Raw genomic sequence first — 25136 nt, 5'->3', positions numbered from 1 at the left:
GACATACTCCTTGAATGACTCAAAATAAGGCATTAAACATAGGTTCAAAGTAATAGTTACATCAAGATCATATGGCAGATGGAACAACTGGATCCCAATACTTGTGTAAGATGAAAGCTCAATATCACACTAACTTGGTTTCAGAAATGTTGGCATTGGCTAAGTCCTTTTGCATAGGGAATGTTGCCTAATTCTAAGTCCAAAGCTCAGATCAAATCCAACAGTCCACACAAACATTTTTTTAAGGTGTTTGTTGTTTATTAAGTATTTTAAGGTCCTAAGACCACAAACACAAACAAAATACACAAACAAATATATACAATCACAAATAAGGCTCGAATGAGCAAAGTGAAAATGGCATAAACATAAACAATTTAAATGATATGTATAATTACAAATGATAAATGGCTTGAATTTAAAGTGCATAAAGTAAATGACTTGAAATTAAAAAGTTAGTCAAATGTTAGTTGATTAGAAGTTAGTGGAGTTTTGCTTTTCAATTGTTTAAGTCATTCTTTGGAGAATACTCAACCCTCTATTCACAAGCATGGATCCTTGAACCAAGACATCTTCCAAAGGAAGGAAAAAAGACCAAGTTTCCAAACAATACCATGAAAGGGGGGAGACTTACAATCTCACTTACTAGAATGTTATGCCTTTGCGTCAAAATTTAGCGCTATGTTAAGCAATCGTAATTGGTGTTAATGCATGTTAGAGATATGGTATAATAGACATTTTGGTGTTAATGCATGTTAGAGATATGGTATAATAGACCATACTCCTAAAACATACCACACATAAAAAGAAAATGATCAAAGGATGGACCTAATCTCATCCATACTTGTATTGGTTCATCTAACACAAAGTTATCGATGAACCAATTCGCCTTAGGATATTAAGATGTCATTAGCCAATGAAAGGGATAGGATAGAATGGGATTGAATATGAAGAGGGAGGGGAAATGAGACAAATACAAATTGGTCATGAGAGGAATTTTATTAAATTAAACTCATTCATTCATTTTGGGAGATGAAATGTACATTTCATCAATCCCCTAAATCCAATGATTTTAATCCAACAGAAGTCAAATCAACATTGACCAAGGCCCAAACACATAGTCAAACTCCACAAGTGAATAAAAATGGCTCAACACAAATTATTTCAATTAAACAAATTAAAAATCAATTAAAAATGCATTAAATTAAATTATGTTTGATAAAAAACCTAAAACCTAAAACCTCTTTAAAACACCAAATAAATGGCCAAGAGATTTATCATAAGTCAAATAAGATCAAAGGACCTTGGAGAAATTTTTTCACTATTTTTGAAAAGTCAGAAGTATTTTTCAAAAATTAAAAATATGCAAAAAAAAAACAATTAAATCATTAAAAATATCAATATTGATCCAAAAAATTATTTTAATTCAGAAAATGAAAGAGGAAAATATTTGAATTTTTTTGGTGAAAGTCCCATATTTTTTGGATCAATAATGAAATTAATATGAATTAATGAAAATAGAGAAATTAAAATGAAAAGTCAAATATTCAAAAATACGTGGACCATCTGATCTCCCTCATTAATTGAGGTGGCAGATCAGATGATCCAAAGCGCGCGTTCCATGTGGTCTTTAGTGAAGTGAGCAGCACACGTGATGATCACAATCAATGCCTAAGATGAAAACAATTCAAATGGATCCTATGGTTGAGAAGTTTGCCAACATATTGTCGGAGCCAGAGCTCCGGTCTTTATCTCCGGTGGACCTCACCAGACTGGTCCACCTTCAACCATCACCAAAGTTAAAAAGCAAGACATAGATTTAAAGAGAAATTGCTCAGGAGCTCGAATCTGGCCTCAATTTTGTCTAACTCCAAGTATATGAGAAGATACAGGGAGTTGAATTTTGAGGATCATGAACTGAGTTGCTTCAATTTGACCTCAAAGAAACTCAATCTTGTTGCCTACATTGGTAGGACTTTGGACAACCAAAAATCAACAAGAATAGTGGAGAAATAAGAGAGAATCGAAGAGTGGAAGTTTATGAAAATTCACCTTCGAGTTGATCCGATTTGACTTGATCTTGATCTGGATTTGATTGCTTTCTCCTCCTCTTGCTTGCAGAGAACAAATCAACTGAAAATGGAAGTGAATTACTGGAGTCTTAACTTCCAAACATAAGGTGAAGTTCAAGCTCGATTTCAAGAGAAATCTCAGAAAATTCTATGGCAGTGAGGGTTTGCAGAGGTCTAGCATAGCTTGGGCAAGGTGTTGATGATGAATCTGAAGCCTTAAGCTTGTTTAAATAGGCAATGTGTTTGATATTTACACCATTTGAAATTTGGACAAAAATAGTAATTCACTTGCATGGGTGCATGGGCAATCATTTAGGCCTCAAGAGTGATGCAATACACTTCCAAATCATGTACAAGGTCTGCTGAAACCATCATGTGCAAGCATGCAAATGGAAATGATCATGTGAAGTCCAATCTTGCCAAAACACTTCCCATAATGAAACCATGCGCAAGTCCTTCAATTTTGGTCCAAATGATATGATCTTGGATGTTTTGGAAAGGTGAGATCAAGGGGAACAACTTTCATGTTGAACATGTTTTCATTTGAGTCTTGGATCATGATGAATTTTGAGGTAAAAGTTTGGGAAATCAAACACATTTGAAATTTTTCTAAGTCCCAAGTCAAATGTTCACTTCTTCCACCTTGAATAACTTTTTCTATGGCATTAAAATGAGAAAAATTCCTTCATAAAAGTTGTATCTCTTTCAAACCTATTCAATTTGGTCACCAATTCGACCTTATTTGGATTTGGCATGAACGAGTCATGCTTTTTAGAAGTTGAGGAAAATCACTTGTTCAATGGTAATGGTCCAAAAAGACCTATAATGTTTCCTCTTGACATATGCATTTGAAAGTTGAATTTTCACTTCCTCCAAACATCAAAGTGGAATTAGACATCTTAAATTTGATCATGCAATTTTAATGGCTTTCATATCATAAAAATTGAGCAAGTTATGGTCTTGGGAAGTTGACCACCAAAATAGGGTTAAGACAAAATGACCTATAATCTTCCACCATAAAAATGACTTTCCAAGAAAAATTAGCTCTTGACCTAAGCATGGAAGTTGTTTGGAATGTCATTTAGAGTAATGTTTCTCTTGGAATAATTTTCATATGATAAACATTGTAGGAGATAGGGTATAGGGAATCCCAGTTTTGACAAGTTGACTTTCTCTGGTCAACAACTATGAACCAACTTGCTAGCTTGACATTCTCTTGACTTTTAGGACTCATGGAGGATCATATATGCATGAGATTATGTAATGTGACGTATACCTTGAATATTTGATCAATTATTGAGGAAACTTGTTGAAGAAGTCACATAAGATACCCATATGAATTAGGGTTTCCAAGGCAAACCAACTTCAAACTCTCGATGATTTCTTGATCAAAATAACATGTGAAGATCATGGGGATCCATATATGATACTTAGAGCCAACGTAAAGCAATTCTTGATTGAGATCCTTGCATTGAGGGTCTTAAACCCTAGATATGAGCTTGATAGAGCATGGGTGAGCATGCACACTACCTACAAAAGAAATAAACTATGTATTGACATATTTTTGGTATTTTGGTTAGTGAATAAAGAAAAAACAAAGTATGATATAACCAAAAGTGCTTGGTGATCTCTCCCAATGCAAACCTAATGCATGAGGGGTAAGGAGAATGCCAAGGTGTGATCTCAATGCTAATGCATATGATGAGAATAGCATGAGGGATATTAAGGTCAAAATTGGGGTCTTACAGCTGCCCCTATTTAAGGACATTCTAGCTGAGGAGATGAAGGTTAAAATCTTTGTATCGACTCAGTAGAATGGACTTAAATAACAACATATAGAAACAAGTTTTGATCCCTAAGAGACCTCATGATGCATATGATATGAATGCTAAAAATAATCTTGTGGGGAAAATTTTGTCACAAGAGAAAAGAATCCGAAGAGACTGGAAGTCCGCATGAGCATAATGCATTCCATAAGGAAAACTCACTAGGGAGACAGAGACTCTGGGGATAAAAGTTACCCGTAGGCCAGGCTACGACTTAAAACTGCTGGGGGACACGAGGGATTCCATGAAAATAAATCAATGGAAAGACTCAGTCGGGGAATAAAAGGAACATCTGTAGGGGAAACGAGTAGATCGGAACAAAGCTGAAATAATCAAACCAAGTAGGAAAAGGTGATTCCGCTGAGGAAATACACACTCAAACTCAATTATGGAAGAGATAATCTTCAACACTGGACTGACAGAAACGTATTATCCACTACCGATTATTGGGTACGGGGATAACAAGTTCTGACAGAGAGGACATTTGTTATCGTTCAGGGTAAACATATCAAGGATGACTCGCTAAGGGCAGTCAGGAGGTGTATTCATTACTAGTTACTGGGTAAGAATAACCAACTAGGGAAAAGCCAAATAGGATTTACAACTTCCGGTTACTGGGCAGAAGACCGCAAAGAAAGAGAATATTCATCACTAGTTAAAGTGAACATATCAAGGATAGACTCAAAGGGGAGAATATCCGTCATCAATCAAGGTGAACATATCAAGGTTATACTGTCGGGAAAAAGTAGGAATTACATCTATCAGTTACTGGATAGAATACCAAAAAGAGAATATTCGTCACCGGGTAGGATGAACATATCATGGATAGACTTCGAGGGGAGAAATAGGATTTACAACTACCGGCTACTGGGTAAAATACCGTGAAGAGGAGGAAACCTGTCATCGATTAGGATGAATATATCAAGGATTAACCCTCTGGGGAAGGAAATAGGGATTACAACTACCTTTTTACTGGGTAGAATACCAAAGAGAGAATATTCGTCACCGGTTAGGATGAACATATCAAGGATAGACTCAAAGCAGGGGAAGGAACTATCCTTCATAGTTTAAGATGAACATATCAAGGATAGACTTCATGGGGAAACGTGAAAATGAATCCGCTGGGGAAAAAGGGAAATAGGTTACTTTTACCGGGTATTGGGCAAAAGAAAAATACTCACAAATTGAGAAGAATATTACTAGTTACTGGGTAAAAGCATCTATAGGTAAAAGCTAGAAAGGAAGGGTCAATCAAAGACTCAACCCGATGAGGATATAACTCAGGGGGAGTGGTTCCATCTAGATAATCAACTGGGGAGGAAGCTGAAATAATAATCATCCACGAGGATATAACTCGGTGGGGAATGAGAAAGGTTAAATTCTTTTTGCTTAAGGGGGTTGAGACTCTATAATTGAAAGAGGACAAACACACCAAATCTATGTGAGGGAAAAGGATACCACCATAGCAGAGGATCAAAGAAATAATGAATCATAAAGGGAAAATAATAATGCAATAATGAAATTTATGAATGTATATGTATATGTATATATGATGATTATGCCGATAAAATGATTGCAAAGGATACAAATGTCGTTGGTTTGAATCATCAATACAACACTCGACCAACCTCAACAAGGAGAAACCAACTGGAGAAAGAGAGGTAAAAGAAGAACGCGAATCAAAACATCTCAAAGGCTCGACCTTGGCTGGGGAAAAGAGAAAGATCTGCCGAGGATCTGCACCATCAACTCTGCGAGGAATTTTAGGTCAACACCATATCAAATGGCGAGACAACATTGCAGAGGATCCAACAATTGCTCTAGGATTAGTGCTGAATGAAATCCATTGGAGACTTGAGGGAAAACAAGAATCTTGTTGGATTTAATGCAGACTGCTGAGACAACGTGCCTACAACTCAAGGGAGGTACTCACCAACTCAGTTAGGGAAATTGACAAAACTCGGCTGGAGATGCTAAAATGTTGCTGGGAATAAAATAGAGATCACGCCAACTGCTTGGGGAAAACCAAAAATGCTTTGCATTTTAGGGCTCACATGTTCTTGGACCGCTGTTGATATTCCTTAAATGAAATCAATTGCTTTTAAAAAGTAATTGCTTTTATTATTTAAGAAAACACGATTTTTGGTTTTCAAATTCAATTTCAAAATGATCATCATAAAATTTAATTCTATTTAGCTAAAATAAATAAGAGTAGAAACAGTTGGATAAAAAACTCAACTTTATTTAATAGAATGGTAGTCTGTAAATGACAAGACTCCATAGATCTTTACAAAAGTTGAAAAATGGTAAATTACATGGAAAAGGGCTACATCGGATACAATGATCACTAATCCTTCTACCAACTTTGATATCCACTATGCTCTTGGCTTCGTTTCAAGATGAATCAGAAATAATGGTTGTGCTCAAGAATTTCTTCAAGACTGAAGATCAGCAGGATACATTTACTTGCCATAATCCCTAATTTTTGCATAAATTTCCCCAAGGGAGTACTCAATTTATCGGGATGATTTTTTCTGTTTTATGTCTATAACTTTTTCCTGGATCGCCCTTTCGGGTTTTCAATCCACTGAGACACTCATTTTTTCCTAAGTCTCCATTTAGGGGTTTCAACTTAGCGAGTTGTTCTTTTCCTTTTAGGAGAAGTATTTCTTGACTGAATCAGAGTTCACAGGACGCGTGAACTCTTCACCATCCATAGTTGTAAGAATTAAAGCACCGCCTGAAAAGGCTCTCTTAACAACATATGGGCCTTCATAATTAGGAGTCCATTTGCCCCTAGCAACAGGTTTGAAAGATAGAATCTTCTTGAGCACAAGGTCACCTTCTCTGAACACGCAAGGATTGACCTTCTTATCAAATGCTTTCCTTATTCTCTGCTGATATAACTGACCATGACACATGACAGTCAACCTCTTCTCTTCAATCAAATTCAGTTGGTCATACCTGGTCTGACACCATTCAGCTTCAGTCAACTTGGCTTCCATCAAGACACACAATGATGGGATCTCAATCTCTATGGGGAGCATAACTTCCATGCCATAAACAAGCGAGAAAGGGGTTGCCCCTAATGAAGTGCAGATGGATGTATGATACCCATGCAAAGCAAATGGGACCATCCCGTGCCAATCCTGGTATGTTACAACCATTTTCTGAATGATCTTCTTGATATTCTTGTTTACAACTTCAACAACCTCATTCATCTTGGGTTTGTAGGGAGAAGAATTATGATGTTCAATTTTGAAATCTTTGCAAAGAGCTTCCACCATATTCTTGTTCAAGTTCTATCCATTATTAGTAATGATCTTACTTGGCACACCATACCGGCATATAATCTGATTTTTATAAACCTTACAACAACTTGCTTGGTTACATTCGCATACGATGCCGCTTCAACCCACTTTGTCAAGTAATCAATAGCCACTAGAATGAAACGATGTTCGTTTGAAGCTTTGGGCTCAATCATGCCAATCATATCGATTCCCCACATAGAGAATGGCCATGGGGAGGAAATGACGTTCAACAGTGTCGGAGGAACATGAATTTTATCTGCATAAATTTGACACTTGTGGCATTTCTTCATAAACTTGCAACAAGCAGATTTCATTATTAGCCAATAGTAACCTGCTCTCAACATCTTCTTAGCCATAGCATGTCCATTGGAATGAGTATCAAAGGAACCTTCATGGACTTCAGTCATCAATAAGTATGCTTCGTGTCTATCCACGCATCTGAGCAGAACCATATCGAATTGTAAAGCACATTACCATTCAGGTAAAAGTTGTCGACTAATCTCCTTAAAGTGTTCTTATCTTTCAAATATGCCCCAGACGGGTAAATCTGTCTTTGGAGAAAACACTTGATATCAAAATACCACGGGTTTCATCTTTGATCTCTTCAACAGAAAACACATGAGTTGGCCTATGAAGACGCATCACAATCAAATTAGGAACTTCATCCCAAAACTTCACCATAATCATTGAAGCCAACGTTGCAAGAGCATCTGCCATTCGATTTTCATTTCGAGGGATGTGATGAAACTCAACCTTTGTAAAGAAAGTTGAAATCCTCCTCGCGTAATCTCTATATGGTATCAAATCGGGTTGATTCATCTCCCATTCACCTTTGATTGGCTTCACAACCAAAGTTGAATCTCCATAGACGTCAAGATACTTGATTCTGAGATCAATGGCCTCTTCAAGCCCCCTAATGCAATATTCATACTCAGCCATATTGTTTTTACACTTGAAAGTCAATCTAGCTGTAAACGGAACATGAGTGCCTTGAGGAGTAATAATCTGTGCCCCAATGCCATTACCATACGGATTAACAACTCCATCAAATACCATGCCTCAACGAGAACTAGGCTCTGGCCCTTCTTCAAGCAATGGTTCATTGCAATCTTTCATTTTCAAGTACAAGATCTCTTCGTCAGGAAAATCATACTGCACTAACTAATAATCTTCAATAGGTTGGTGAGCCAAATGGCCAGCCAAGACACTACCTTTAATTGCTTTTTGAGATCGGTATTCAATATCATACTCGGATAACAACATCTGCCAACGGGCAATTCTTCCAGTTAAAGCAGGATTCTCAAAAATGTACTTGATTGGATCCATTTTGGATATTAACCAAGTAGTATGATTCAACATATACTAACGTAGGCGCTTAGCAGCCCAAGCCAATGCGCAACAAGTCTTTTCTAGCATAGAATACCGAGTCTCACAGTCGGTGAACTTCTTACTGAGGCAGTAAATAGTATATTCTTTCTTTCCAGTTTCATCTTGCTGACCAAGAACACAACCCATACTCTCATCAAGCACAGTCAAATACATGATCAAAGGTCTTCCCTCAACAGGCGGAGACAGAGATAGAGGCTCAAGCATATACTCTTTGATACTATCAAAAGCTCTCTGGAAATATTTGGTCTAATCACAAGACTGATCTTTCTAAAGAAGCTTGAATATAGGTGCATACGTGGCAGTCATATGCAAAATGAATCTTGAGATATAATTTAAGCGGTCGAGAAAACCTCTGACTAGCTTCTCAGTTTTGGGCGCAGGCATCTCTTGTATTGCTTTGACCTTAGCAGGATCAACTTCAATACCCTTTTCGCTGACAATAAAGCCCAACAACTTACCAGAACGAACACCAAATGTACACTTATTGGGATTCAAGCGGAGCTTGTACTTCCTCAAACGCTAGAATTACTTCAATAAATGCTCGACATGTTCTTCTTCATCACTGGACTTAAAAATCATATCATCAACATAGACCTCGATATCTTTGTGCATCATATCATGAAAAAGAGTGGTCACTGCTCTTTGGTAAGTTGCACCAGCATTCTTTAAACCGAAAGGCATCACTCTATAACAGAATGTTCCCTAGGGTGTAATGAATGTGGTCTTCTCCATATCTTTGGGTGCCATTTTGATCTGATTGTAACCAAAAAATCCGTCCATAAATGAAAAGAATTTGAATTTTGCTGTATTATCTACCAACATATCAATGTGTGGCAGAGGAAAATCAACTTTCAGACTAGCTTTGTTCAAATCTCTATAATTAACACACATACGGACTTTTCCATCCTTCTTAGGAACAGGCACAATGTTGGCCACCCACTTCGGATACTCAGCAGTAACAAGGAAACCGATGTCAATCTGCTTTTGCACTTCTTCTTTGATCTTTACTGCCATATCAGGATGAGTCCTCCTCAACTTCTGCTTGACTAGTAGGCATTCTGGCTTCAATGACAATCTATGCTCCACAATCTCAGAATCCAAACCCGGCGTGTCTTGATAGGACCAGGCAAACACATCTGAATACTCTCAAAGAAGATCAATTAACCCCTTCTTAACCTATGGACACAATTGAGATCCAATCTTGACCTCCTTCACATCATCTTCGGAACCCAAGTTGACTAGCTCAATCTGCTCTTCGAATGGTTGAATGGCTTTTTCCTCGTATTCAAGTAGACGAGATAATTCATCAGACATTTCTTCATCACTTTCTTCCTCAGCCTCAAACACAGGGAATTCAAAGTTTGGAGAAGGAGTAGGATCATTGTATTCAATGGGTTTAGAAACCAACCTGCATAATGATTTGATATTTTGATTTTAGAGAAGTGAATAATGACCAAATATTATGCAGAGGGACAAATATTATTTATTTATGGTTTTTGTGGTTACCATTTTCAGAAAAGCAAAAAGTAAAAACATCATAGATGTGGATGAATAGAATTGCATTTTATGGATGATCAATTTGAAATATGCCCAATAATGTTCACTTCTCCCTTAGGCATAGGAGAAGGATTTATTTTCAAAAATAATAAAAATAATTACTTAGAGCGATAGACAATAACAGGAACATTAACAATGATCCAATTGTTGCAAGCCTTTCCATGCGTCACAAAATTGGTGCAGTCTTTATCTTCATCATCCTCGATCACGGAAGCTGAGTGTTGTTCATCACCATGAATGAACCCTCCGCTACGGAAACTAGGGTGCATATCTTCAACTTTGATCACAAACGACCCTTGCTGAAAACCCAAACCGGCTCGATTCTTATTCTCAACGACCTCTACCATCCGACCCCACTGATCAGTACTACCATCTTCCACAATCTTTTGAGCGTCTTTAAAAGAGGACATAAGTGCCCCAACTTTCTTCTCTTCCATAATAGATAGAGTTTGGAACGGAGTTCCAATCTCATCCTCGACTTCCACATAAGAGAAAGATGACAGATGACTCACTAACAACACTTTTTCTCCACCCACAATGACGAGCTTACCATTCTTCATGAATTTCAACTTTTGATGCAGAATGGATGTAACAGCTCCCGCCTCGTGTATCCATAGCCTTCCTAATAAGAAGATATAGACCGGGTGGATGTCCATTACTTGGAAGGTAATTTGGAAATCACTCGGACCTATCTTCACTGGAAGGTACACCTCACTAATAACAGTCTTGCGAGAACCATCAAAAGCTTTGACGATCACACCACTATATCTCATCGGAGCTCCTTGATGTGATAATTTGGACAGAGTTGACTTAGGGAGTACATTCAACGAAGAACCAGTACAACCAACACATTAGAGAACGCATCCTCCTTATAATTCATTGATATATGCAGTGCCAGAATGTGATTTCTGCCTTCCTTGGGAAGTTCTTCATCACAAAAGCTCAAGTTGTTGCAGGAAGTGATGTTAGCCATAATATGATTGAATTAGTCTACATTTACATCATGTTCTACATAAGCATGATCCAACATTTTTTGTAATGCTTCTTTGTGCGCTTCAGAATTCATGAGCAGAGACAACACTGAAATTTTGGAAGGAGTTTGGAGCATCTGCTCCACCATATTGAATTCACTCTTCTTTATCAAACGTAGTACCTCATCATCATCATTTGGCTTCATATTGTTGGATTCACCAGACTGACACTTTGGAGCACTAACCGGATTTATTGCAGGTACCTCAACCTTCTTACCAATATCCTCTACATCTTTTGGGAAAACAAGACCAAAAACACGACCACTACGGGTCACCTTTGTAACATCGACAATGTTTTCAATGGAATTAGTCGTAGGAAACGGAACCTCTTGACCATTCTCCAACATAGTAGCGTTATATTGATATGAAACAACTTTATTGTATGCATATGGGACTGGGCCCGCCAACTGTATTACTAACGGTGATACCGATCTGTTGATGTTGTTGTTACTACTATCAAATTGAATCACCACCCGCTCAGGGGTCTTAAATACTGGCAATATCATGTTCACATCATCTATATCCCTCGACTGTTGAATTTGGATTACATTCTCATCCATCAACTTCTGGATATCTCTCTTGACGATTGAACACCCACGAGGGTTTACACTGCAAATCGCACAACCGTCATGGTCATGCTCACAATCGCTGATGGTACACAGGGTCTTATGCATTTCCACCAAGGACCTACGAATACGTCGCACATCAAACACTCGAAAAATTTCTGGACAACCATCTACCATATTAATAAAGGAATTACCATGAGCGGGCAATGGGTTAGCTTTCAAATTTGGTGCACGGTCCACAAAGGACACCATCCCACTTTTCACTAGCTTCTGGACCTCGTACTTCAACAGGTATAAGTTTTCAATATCGTGGCTGGGAGCTCCTTGATGAAAGGCACATCAGAGTTCTGGATTATACCACCATAGAAGTGGTTCTGGAATCTGAGGTGGATTCCTTGGTTGGAGAAGGTAATTGAGAACCAAGGATGGATAAAGTTCAGCGTATGACATAGGAATAGGGTCGAAAGAGACCTTCTTCCTCTCAAAATTTTGTTGTTGCTGTTGTTGATTATTGTTGGCGTTGTTGTTGTAGTTGTTTGTTCTTTGTTGCGGCTATTGTTGACGTTGTTGTTGAACTGGCACTGATTGATTGTTAGAAAATACTGGAATAACGGATGAAACTTGATGATGATGTTGACGTGGTTGTTGACTTCTTCTATCATGAGGCCTCCTCTGCCTTCTAACTAATACTGCATTGGTTTCGCCTTCCTTCTTTCTAGCGAACCCGCTACCATACTTCTTGCTCGATGATACCTCTTCTTTAGAAAAACGTCCCTCACAGGCACCCTCTTCTAACCTCATCCCCATGTTTACCAGTTCAGTAGAGTCACTGGGGGCACTAGCAATCATGCGCTCGTAATAAAACTAACTCAAGATCTTAACGAAAATCTCGGTCATCTCCTTTTCTTCCAACGGAGGGTTGATCTGGGTGGCAAGCTCTCTCCACCTCTGGGTGTACTCTTTGATTGTCTCTTTGTCCTTCTGAGACATTGACCTCAGCTGGTCCCTATCGGGCGTCATGTCCACGTTGTATTTGTACTGCTTTACAAAAGCCTCACCCAAATCATTGAACGTGCAAACACTTGCACTATCCAATCCCATGTACCACCTTAGAGCGACTCCAGTCAGACTGTCTTGGAAATAGTGAACCAATAACTAATCATTATCGGTTTGCATTGACATTTTTCTGCCATACATGACGAGATGGCTAAGTGGACAGGTATTTCCCTTATACTTTTCAAAGTCAGGGACTTTGAACTTCATCGGGATCTTGACATTGGGAACCAAGCAAAGTTCAGCAGCACTTTTACCAAACATATCCTTTCCCCTCAAAGTCTTCAACTCCTTTCGCAACTCAGGAAATTGGTCTTTCATCTCATCCATCTTCTCATAAACATCAGGGCCCTCAGACAACTCAGAATGGTAGATGGTGTCCTTAACACGAGGCAGGGTGTGAACAACTTGAGGCGGAATAGACATGACCGGGCTAGATGCCGACATGGAAGCAAAAGTATGAGCAAACCCTTCAGGCACAAAGTTTGGCGGCATTCCCGACGGGAGTCCGGCAGGTGTAGTAGGAGCAAACTAAGTGGCAAGCACGGTTGAAGTAACATCCTCTGAAATGACAGTCCTCTGAGGAGGAGGAGTTGCAGGCGTTGGAGAAGACTGATTCTGAGCAGCTAGTACATACTCCATCATGGCAGTCAAATGAGAAATTTCGTCCTTTAACTCTCGATTCTCTTGTTCCAAATGTTCCATGATTCTAGGTTGATTGGCGCGAGTGTTGTATAAGTGAGTCAGCTTGGCTGAAGCACAGAAGAATAACCGATAAGACATCTGGAATAAGAAACTATTATGCAACTGATGCATGAAATGCAATGTTTGAATTGTTTTTATTTTCAAGGAACATACTATTTTATTTGCAAATACATATAATAACAATAACAAATTTGATTGACCATAAAAATCTCTTTTATTTATATAATTTTGGAAGGATTACACTGAGTACAATTTCAAAAACCAAAATACAAATACAAGAGAAAAGGAAACTAATCATCCTAAGGATCCCCTAACAACAGTCTCAGATGATCTAGCTGTAGGCGCGCACTTCCTTCAAATGCGTCGAATCTCGGACTTAAAGGATGTCTTCATTTGAGCCTTCTCAAGGACAAGCTGATCAACAATCTTCTTCCAAGCACCGAAAGGCTGAGGCATACTAGAGGAAGATGGAACCTCTGGATCTCTCTGTCTCTTCACTGCTCGATCTTCAAGAAGTTCAATAAGTGCATCCTTGTCCTTAGAATCAAGCTACAACTCCTCATGCTTTCGGCTTAAATCATGAAGTCGTTTTTCCCACATACCCTTCTCTTGCTTCATCTTGGCGTGTGCGTCTTACAACTCCTCTACATCTTGGTTAGGGAGACATAATGGCTCAACCACAACCATAGACATAGGTCTTTCACAAGCATACGACATCTTCAACTCCAAAGCTCTCTTATTCACCCAAGTAGTGTAAGCTTCCAAAGCTACACAGTTGCATAGACCAAGCTAGGATCTTCTTTTCCTATACATATTATGCCAAGCATGCATAATATTCTGCTTCAAATGTTGGGGATCTCTACCCTCTTGATAGAAAAGATCTTCTAATTGAGTGTTATTGGGTTTGTCTCTCAAGGGGAACCCAAGTTGACGACGAGCTAAAGCAAGGTTGTAGTTAATTCCTCCTTGTGTACTAATGAGAGGCACATTAGAGAATTCACCATAGTTATCAATAATATCCAAACTACTCAATGAAGGATCGTACCAAACTATATGATCATTAGTGAGAGACGTAAGTCTCTGAGACCACCATAGCCATTGTTTGTTCTCCACAAAAGCAGGCGTCTGAGGCAAGTGCAAAATATACCACTTGTACAGAAGAGGAACACAACATACAATAGTTCCACCATCTTTAGAATTCCTTAGATGCAAAGAGAAGTACATATCACCTAACAAAGTAGGCACGGGATTCCCAATCAAGAAGATTCTAATGGCGTGAACATCAACAAAACTGTCAATGTTAGGGAACAAAGCTAAACCATAGATGAGCAACACAAAGATGGCTTCAAAAGCTTCCACACTACCTGCTTGAGCAAAGACAATAGCTTTCCCAATGAGAAATTCAGAAGTCAACCTAAACATTCCTCCTTTCTTTACCCAATGGGCCTCAGTCTCATACTTTTTCAGATGAAGAGCTTCAGCTATAATATGAGATCTGGGAGTCTCCTCCAATCCACTAAAAGGCAGCTTGCTAGAAATAGGTATTCCCAAGAGATGGGCATACTCTTCCAACATAGGCAAAAGATGATAATCGGGAAAAGTGAAGCAACGGTAGAGAGGATCATAAAACTGAACCAACACACTCAAGATCCCTTCTCATGACGTTGTTTGAAGTCTAAGGAATCTAATACAAAAGATGATATCTTCCTTAGCTCTTTCAAATCGGGAAATCTGAAACTGTACTTCTTAGTGTTCCTTCATCCATAATCCATGGTCTGAAAATATTTGCAAATAAAACTTCAGTTCCTTGAAGTTATTTTATGTGTGATGAATGTCATGATGCACATGAATGCATGAATGCAAATATCACAAATAAAGGATCACACACAAGGAAAACAAAGGTCAAAGGATGAATCAAGTCATTGTCTAGATCAATCATCCATTTTGGTGGATTATGGTTTTCACCTTATCGACACCCAAGTTCCATTGATATTGACAAGACTTTATTGGATCAACCAAGAATCAAGGGTTTGTTGTGAGTCACGAGCATGGAGTCAGGTTAAGAACCATCCCAAAGGAATGTACTAAGGATAAAAACTTGTAGATCATGTTCTAAAAAGTTCCCAGGGTCTTAATTCCATCTATCGGATATTATAGGTTAGGATGACTGACTCATCAACCCATAATATTCTCAAGAGAAACTCGTCTGAGTGTAGTAAAGCGTAACAACTGTTATCAACTCTACACTTGAACAGTCTCCGCACTACGTCCTAAATAGGCCAAGTTGGGTTAAATGTTCTACGACTCTCAGCTTCTCGGACCCCAGAATCAGAGAAAGTAATGCCTAACCACAAATAACTTATGTGACATTCATAACTCTAAAAGGGCCTCCACTGAGTAGATGGGTCTCAAGCCAACTTGTTAAGGACTACTCCACACAAGTCGAACCTGACTAACCATCCTCCTATCTTAATTTGCACTCATGTTCGGGTTAGAACTTATCTCACGACTCAGAGACCACCAAGCACAACAAGCAGATTGTATCACACAAAACAAATATACAAACATCAAATATACAATTATATACACATAAAAAAAGTAGGCTAAACCCACTGAGGACTACTCCCCAACAGAGTCGCCACTTATTTTCCGTAGCGGTAAATTCATGACCATTAAGCTATAGAGAAACTTAATGTCAATAAAACCAGAGTCGCCACCGCACTTTTATTGTTTCCAAGGGAAAAGGGAAAAGTACGAACAAAATCCAAAGATAAGAAGTTTTCAAATTAAAACTAATAAAATACCAGAGATTACAGGTAAGGGAGTTGGTTACACAGAGGGAATGTGTTAGCACCCAAAGTGTCCTAGGTACTCCTAGGGAGCCCTTTTTTATGTGTGTATGTGTTTTGGTATAAAATGATGTTTGCAATAAGTAGAGTGTGGGATAAGAAAATAATTCATTAATTATATTTTTTTGTTTGACAAGACCTTCGGACTTGTGCCTACGTACCAACATAAAAATGAGGGATCAAAACCTCGTAGTTCGTGGTAACAATTTCAAAGTGAGTGAATTTATTTTAACAAAAATTTAAGTTTAAAGGATGCACAAATGGCCTAAAAGAGTTTGAATGAGTGTTAGTGTTTTTTGTCTTTAGAAACTTTAAGTCAATATGATTAGATTTATTCACAAGTTTGATTTAAGAAAAGAGTTTAAAAATGCAATGGCATAAGTCCAAAGTTTCTAATTTGCAATAAAGTCTAAGTTTAAAAATCACAAGCAAAGAAGATTTTTGAAAAGAGGGAGAGATTTGAAATTTAATAAGTGGGAGGAGATGAAAATACTAATCCTAAGCAAAAATTTAAAATTTAAGAGTTGAAAAGATCTGACCAATGGGATGCAATCCAATAGACAAGAATGTCATATAGAAACCCACTTTTCCTTTGGACTTTAAAATCAAGCAATATCAATAAGCAAGCAAGATGAAGAGCAAGGCATCAAATAAAGATAACCACATCCAAGCTAGTAACTTCATAATATTCTTCATAATCTTCCCCATGTATCAGATGACATACTCCTTAAATGACTCAGAATAAGGCATTAGACACAGGTTCAAAGTAACATTTGCATAAAGATCATGTGGCAGATAGACTCGAATGTGTTGGTTCTAGGTGTTGCAGCAATTTTGGTAAAACAAAGAGTGTTCACAAGATGTTGTATGTGATGTCTTAACATAAGATATATGTGTACCTGCTGGAGTTTAAATGGAAAACATAATTATGCAGGACTGTTTCAGAATGTCATACACCATGTCATGGCATTTGATATTATGTACCTGCTGGAAATTATAAATGGAATTATGCAGGATTGTTTCAGAATGTCATACACCATGTCATGGCATCTGATATTATGTATCTGCTGGAAATTATAAATGGAATTATGCAGGATTGTTCCAGGATGCCAGACCCGATGTCATGACATCCTGTACACAGAACATTTAGGGAGACTGTTATGTGTTTTGTGATTGCGAATTTAATGGCAATCTATGTATGCTTGAAGATCTGATTTGCAGGCGCATTCAATCATTGATTATAACCTGATTTACTTATTTTCCAAGGAGATCTAATCAGTTGTCATGAGAAGATTTAATTGGAAAATAGTTTAGGGTTTTCAAGATGTCTAAGCCCAGCTGAAAGCTTTTATAAAAAGGGACTTGGAAAACCTGATTTAACACACAACCAATATTGAGCGAAATATTGAGAGAATATAAGGGTTTGTGTCTTGTTTAGTCGTGAGACTTGTAAGCCATTCAATTCATCCATAGATGATTGAATTGGTCTGATTTGTGGGTTGTAATTTGTCACTCTAAGATTTTAAGCAAGAGTGTGTGTCTACTTGATCAAAGTTGTTAAGCAAGATCAACTGTGTGTCTACTTGGTTGAAGATCAAGTGTGTGTCTACTTGATTGAAGATCAAGTGTGTGTAATCGAAAAGTGTTTTCTTTTCACAGGGGATTGTTGTTTAAAATCACAGGTGTGATTGAAGGGAAGTGAGTGAGTTCTCATATCTAAGAGTGCTTAGGTAGAAGTCGCACGGGTAGAGATTAGGTGAGAAATACTATAACTTGTTGAAGTGTACGGAGAGTCTTTGAACTGATTCTATTTAGTGGATTTCCTTCCTGGCTTGGTAGCCCCCAGATGTAGGTGAGTTGGACCGAACTGGGTTAACAATTGCTTGTGTCTCTTGCATTACTATTCTTTATCTTTATCCTGTTTGTATTATTCAGATATTAGTGTCGTGACATTACCTTCGACATCTCATATCTGATACCAGAATTTCAAAATGGATCTTAATACTTGTATCAGATGAAAGCTCAACATCACACTAACTTGGTTTCAGAAATGTTGGCATTGGCCAAGTTCTTTTGCATGGGGAATGTTGCCTAATTCTAAGTCCAAAGCTCAGATCAAATACAACAGTCCACACAAACATTTTTAAGGTTTTTGTTATTTATTAAGTATTTTAAGGTCCTAAGACCACAAACACAAACAAAATACACAACCGAATATATATAATCACAAATAAGGCTCATATGAGCAAAGTGAAAATGACATAAACATAAACAATTTAAATGATATGTATAATGCCAAATGATAAATGGCTTGAACTTAAAGTGCATAAAGTAAATGACTTGAAATTAAAAAGTTAGTCAGATGTTAGTTGATTAGAAGTTAGTGGAGATTTTCTTTTCAATTGTTTAAGTCATTCTTTGGAGAACACTCAACCCTCTATTCACAAGCATGGATCCTTGAACCAAGACATCTTCCAAAGGAAGGAAAAAAGGCCAAGTTTCCACATAATACCATGAAAGCGGGGAGACTTACAATCTCACTTACTAGAATGTTATGCCTTTTGCGTCAAAATTTAGTGCTATGTTAAGCAATCGTAATTGGACTTATGTAGAAGTCACAACTATCTGAGGTCGGGAAATAGAAATTTTGGTGTTAATACATGTTTGAGATATGGTATAGTGGACCATACTCCTAAAACATACCACAAACAAAAAGAAAATGATCAAAGGATGAATCTAATCTCATTCATACTTGTATTGGTTCATCTAACACAAAGTTATTGATGAACCAATTAGCCTTAGGATATTGAGATGTCATTGGCCAATGAAAGGGATGGGATATAATAGGATTAAAGATGAAGAGGAATGGGAAATGAGACAAACAAAAATTGGTCATGGGAGGAATTTTATCAAATTAAACTCATTCATTCATTTTGGGAAATGAATTGTACATTTCATCAATCCCCTAAATCTAATGATTCTAATCCAACAAAAGTCAAATCAACCTTGACCAAGGCCCAAACACATAGTCAAACTCCACAAGTCAATAAAAATGGATCAACATAAATTATTTCAATTAAACAAATTAAAAATCAATTAAAAATGCATTAAATTAAATTATGTTTGATCAAAAACCTAAAACCTCTTTAAAACACCAAATAAATGGCCAAGAGATTTATCATAGGTCAAAGAAGGTCAAAGGACCTTGGAGAAAAAATTCCACTCTTTTTGAAAAGTCAGAAGTATTTTTAAACAATTAAAAATATGCACAAAAACAATTAAATCATGAAAAATATCAATATTGATCCAAAAAATAATTTTAATTCATAAAATGAAAGAGGAAAATATTTGAATTTTTTTGTGAAAGTCCCATATTTTTGGATCAATAATGAAATTAATATGAATTAATGAAACTAAACCAATTAAAATGAAAATTCAAAAATTCAAAATACGTGGACCATCTGATCTCCCTCATTAATTGAGGTGGGAGATTAGATGGTCCAAAGCGCGTGTTCCATGTGGTCTTTAGTCAACTGAGCACCGCGCATGGTAATCACAATCAACGCCTAAGATTAAAACAATTCAAATGGATCCTATGGTTGAGAATCTTGCCAATACATTGTTGGAGCCAGAGCTCCAGTCTTCTTCTCCGGTGGGCCTCACCGGACTGGTCCACCTTCAAACATCACCAAAATAAAAAAAGCAAGACATAGATTTAAAGAAAAAATGCATAGGAGCTCGAATCTGACCTCAATTTTGTCTAACTCCAAGTATATGAGAAGATACAGGGAGTTGAATTTTGAGGATCATGAATTGAGTTGCTTCGATTTAACCTCAAAGCAATTTAATCTTGTTGCCTACATTGGTAGGACTTCAGACAACCGAAAATCAACAAGAATATTGGAAAAATAAGAGACAATCAAATAGTGGAAGTTTTTGAAAATTCACCTTCGAGTTGATCCAATTTGACTTGATCTTGACCTGGATTTGATTGCTTTCTCTTCCTCTTGCTTGCAGAAACCAAATGCACTAAAAATGGAAGTGAATTTATGGAGTTTGAACTTCCAAACATAAAGTGAAGTTCAAGCTTGATTTCAAGAGAAATCTCAGAAAATTCTATGGCAGTGAGGGTTTGCAGAGGTCTAGCAATGCTTGGGCAAGGTGTTGATGATGAGTCTGAAGCCTTAAGCTTGTTTAAATAGACAATGTGTTTGATATTTATACCACTTGAAATTTGGACAAAAATAGTAATTCACTTGCATGGGTGCATGGGAAATTATTTGGGCCTCAAGAGTGATGCAATCCACTTTCAAATCATGTACAAGGTCTGCTAAAACCATCATGTGCAAGCATGCAAATGGAAATGATCATGTGAAGTCCAATCTTGCCAAAACACTTCCCATAATGAAACCATGTGCAAGTCCTTCAATTTTTGTTCAAAGGATATGATCCTGGATGTTTTGGAAAGGAGAGATCAAGGGGAACAACTTTCATGTTAAACACGTTTCCATTTGAAGCTTGGATCATGATTAATTTTGAAGTAGAAGTTTGGGAAATCAAACATATTTGAAACTTTTCTAAGTCCCAAATCAAATGTTCACTTCTTCCACCTTGAATAACTTTTTCTATGGACTTCAAATGAGAAACGTTCCTTCATAAAAGTTGTATCTATTTAAAGCCTATTAAATTTGGTCACAAATTTGACCTCATTTGGATTTGGCATGAAGGAGTTATGCATTTTAGAAGTTGAGGAAAGTCACTTGTTCAATGGTAATGGTCCAAAATGACATATAATGTTTCCTCTTGGAATATGAATTTGCAAGTTGAATTTGCGCTTCCTACGAATATCAAAGTTGAAGTAGACATATTGAATTTGATCTTTCAATTTGAATGGCTTTCATATCATAAAAAGTGAGCAAGTTATGGTCTTGGGAAGTTGAATTCCAAACTAGGGTTTAGACAAAATGACCTATAATCTTCCACCATAAAAAATGACTTTACAAGAAAAATTAGCTCTTGACCTCAACATGAAAGTTGTTTTGAATGTAAGTTAGAGTAACTTAGCTCTGGGAATCATTTTCATATGATACAAATTGTAGGAGATAGGGTCTAGGGAACCCCAGTTTTGACCAGTTGACTTTCTCTGGTCAACCACCATGAACCAACTTGCTAGCTTGAAATTCTCTTGACTTGGGACTCATGGAGGATCATATATGCATAATATGATGTAATATGAAGTATCCCTTGATATATTTGATCAATTATTGAGGAAACTTGTTGAAGAAGTCACATAAGATACCCAAATGAATTAGGGTTTCCAAGGCAAAACAACTCCAAACTCTTGATTATTTCTTGATCAAAATAACATGTGAAGATCATGGGGATACATATATAATAATTAGAGCCAACGTAAACCAATTCTTGATTGAGCTCCTTGTATTGAGGGTCTTAAACCCTATATATTAGCTTGATAGAGCATAGGTGAGCATGCACACTACCTATAAAAGAAACAAACTATGTATTGACATATTTTTGGTATTTTGGTTAGTGAATAAAGAAAAAATAAAGTATTATAGAATCAAAAGTGCTTGGTGATCTCTCCCAATGCAAACCCAATGCATGAGGGGTAAGGAGAATTCCAAGGTGTGATCTCAATGCTAATGCATATGATGAGAATATCATGAGAGATCTTAGGGTCAAAATTGGGGTCTTACACCAGTGGATTTGTTTTCAGGTACACATAGGTTTATGGAGGTTTTAGGGTGTAGGAAGTCAAAAGATACATGTTCAGATTCAACTTTAGATTCAGATGTGAATTGTTCAAAAGATAGATCCTGGACAACTTCTTCAATTTCAACTTGGTGTTTAGATGCATCTTGACTTGGGAGTTAAGTTTGAATAGGACTAGGTTCTTTATGAGCGGGTGACTGAGGTGATGGTTGAGGTGGTGGAGTATCTGGTGGGGAAGTAGTTTCTGGATGGATAATAGTTACATGTTCAGTTTCAGAAGAAAAACACGTTTGGTTAGATTGTGGGTTTTGAGGAGAGAATGTTTGAATAGGAATGGCTTGGATAGGTTTAATAGAGACAAGTTTAGGAGTAGTATATTTTAGGCCAAGGTGAGCATCAAACCCTGCTTCATCATATTCTGGTTAAGAACTATAAGAAGATGCTTTCCCACTTGAAATATCTATTTGAGGTTTGAGCATGATGTTAAGGGGTAATGTTTGTTCAGAATCAGAATAAAGAGTTATATGATTCTGAATAAAGGTAGGTTCAACAGTAGGTGATGAAAGGCGTTTTGGAGAATGATTGGGTAAGGGAGTTGGGGATTTATGGTTTAGGGTTGAGTAATCAAAACCATATTCAAAGACAAAGTTTAGATTAATACATGTCATATAAGTGTTCAGAGCTTCTAAAGTAGCAGGATCATCTTCAACAACAGCTTCTGAAACATCTTCTTCAGGAATACCAGAAGCTTCAGTCTCAATAGACTTTAATCCAGCAAAAACTTCAATAGTCTGAACCTTAGTAGACTCTAGATCCCCAACAATAGCATCCTCTTTAATCAAAGTATTAGAAGTTTCTAGATGTTGTTTTATTGATCCAACATAACAGATGCTGATAGTTTAGCGCTTCTAAAGATAGGCTCTACCACACTTTCCTGAGCAACACCATCTGAAAATTTCTTTCTCCTGACCAAGGATACACCAACTTCCTCTTCTTCCTCATTCTCTTCAATTTCACATAACTTTCTTAGTCTCTTCTTCCTCATAGGTGATTCTGATGAGACAGATGCATAAACAACTTTCTTGGGAGATTTTCCACTTCTTGTTTGGGATAGCATTAACTCAGTGGATGCAATGACTTCTTCAATATCTTTTTTAATCTCCTTCTCATGTATAGCTTTATTCTTAGAGGGTTTCTATGTAACTAAAGCAACTTGATTCCTCTTTTTAGAAGAATTGAATACATCAGTAGGTTTGTTGGGTAAATCTTTAAGTCTTAAAACCACTCCCTCCTTGAATGAATGTTCAATGTGTATTTTGATTACTTCAAGATTATCTATCTTGGTGATGATAGAATAATCCTCAAGATAGTCAGGATTAGTACATCTAATTGAGAGAGGAACGCTTGAAGCTACCACATCACTTTTCCTCAAAAGCATCATGTTAGCAAGAACTAGATCATATAAGATGTTTCCATGTATATCCTCAAGATCCCCATTGTCTGAGAATGTTTTAAGGGCATCAATTAGATGACCTGATTAAACAGTTTAGACAACAATCTTGCATATGACACATTCTTCTTGCAAAGCTTTGTGCTATCTTTGATGGTTTCACACAGATGGTTGAAGATATATGCCGAGAGACTGATCTTATCTTCATTCTTTAGGTAAAAGATGAAGTACTTATGATCCCTTAAAAACTGATCAGCGCTAACTTCTTTGGGGATAAGATAGCTAATAAGAATTTTAAACCAAATCTTGAGATTCTTCTGTATGTTCTTGACTTTTCCAAAGTCAAAAGAACACAAATTTCCAGAGTTCATAAACAAACATCTTTTGATGGCTTCATCTATATGACTATTCTCCTTAGTGTTCTAAATAAACCTTCTAGATTTTGGTGCTTTCAAAAGTTTAGCAATCGTCTTCTGAGTAATGATCACATCAACACCCATTACTGCTGATATAATTTCAACTTCTTCAAAATTCTTCAAACCTGCATCTTCTCTACTCTTTCCTTTCAAACAACTGTCCTTCTCTAACAATAGTTCGACTACCTCATATACACCATATTCATCAAAGATTTCTTCCCTAACCTAGAAATCCCTTACAAGATAAGGGTAAGTTGGTCCGTTTAGCATATCAAAGAATAAAGACCACTCTTGAACTCTTAAGTATATCAAAAGATCATACTCGTTTTAATTGAATGACTCGGTGCCAATTATTTTTTCCACCAAATGCTTCAAATTATCCTGATTTAAATCCATGCATTTGGGCTTGATAGTCAAACATTTTCCAGATTCGACATTCATGTGCGCATGTTGAATAGATGATGAGGACGCCATTTTTGAAAGGAACTTTTAGGGTTCTTTAAAAAGGGGGGGTTTTCTGAGGAGGTTAGAGAAAACAAAAGTGTAGGAAGTGAGAGAGTGAAATGTGTACTTCTGATATAACTCAAGTGTTTTAGGTGAAAAATAAGATTTAATCAAAATAGAACATAAAAACAAAAAACAAAAAAATAACAAACATAATAATAAAGACAAATAGCCAAGAACTGAGGAGTTTTTACTCAATAGTTACAATCCATGTGTCAGAAGATGTTTCAAAAATTATAACACGTTAGAGGACTGGTGCCAGAGGTAGTTACCATGATGTGTCCATTTGTGTGTGTATCAAAGGTAATTAATCTTATTCATGGTATCAGAGGATATTAATTCATTAGAAGTTGTTTAAAAGCTTTTGATTAAGGTAGCTTTTGGACATCATTAGACTCTGATAAAGAGTAAGATTCTTTACACATCTGGTAGAAGTAGAATTATCACAGTGAAATGTAATTCTTCTTTCATAAAAATGAATTTCTTCTGACAAACATTTAAAATGTCAGGATTAGAAACTTTTTCATAAAAACACAAAGATAGACATACCTTTCTTTATGCAGTTTCAAATCAGCTTTTGAGATTGTTCATGAGGAATAATATTATTTCAACAACTCTTTTGAATTCCAACCAAAGTCTTTTAAGACTTCTCAAAATGATTGGATCGACTTCCGAGATAT

This window comes from Lathyrus oleraceus, chromosome 4 (assembly GCF_024323335.1).
Source record: "Lathyrus oleraceus cultivar Zhongwan6 chromosome 4, CAAS_Psat_ZW6_1.0, whole genome shotgun sequence".
In the NCBI taxonomy this organism is placed as follows: Eukaryota; Viridiplantae; Streptophyta; class Magnoliopsida; order Fabales; family Fabaceae; genus Lathyrus; species Lathyrus oleraceus.
The sequence above is the reverse complement of the archived record's forward strand: the minus strand, read 5'-3'. Positions refer to the sequence as shown.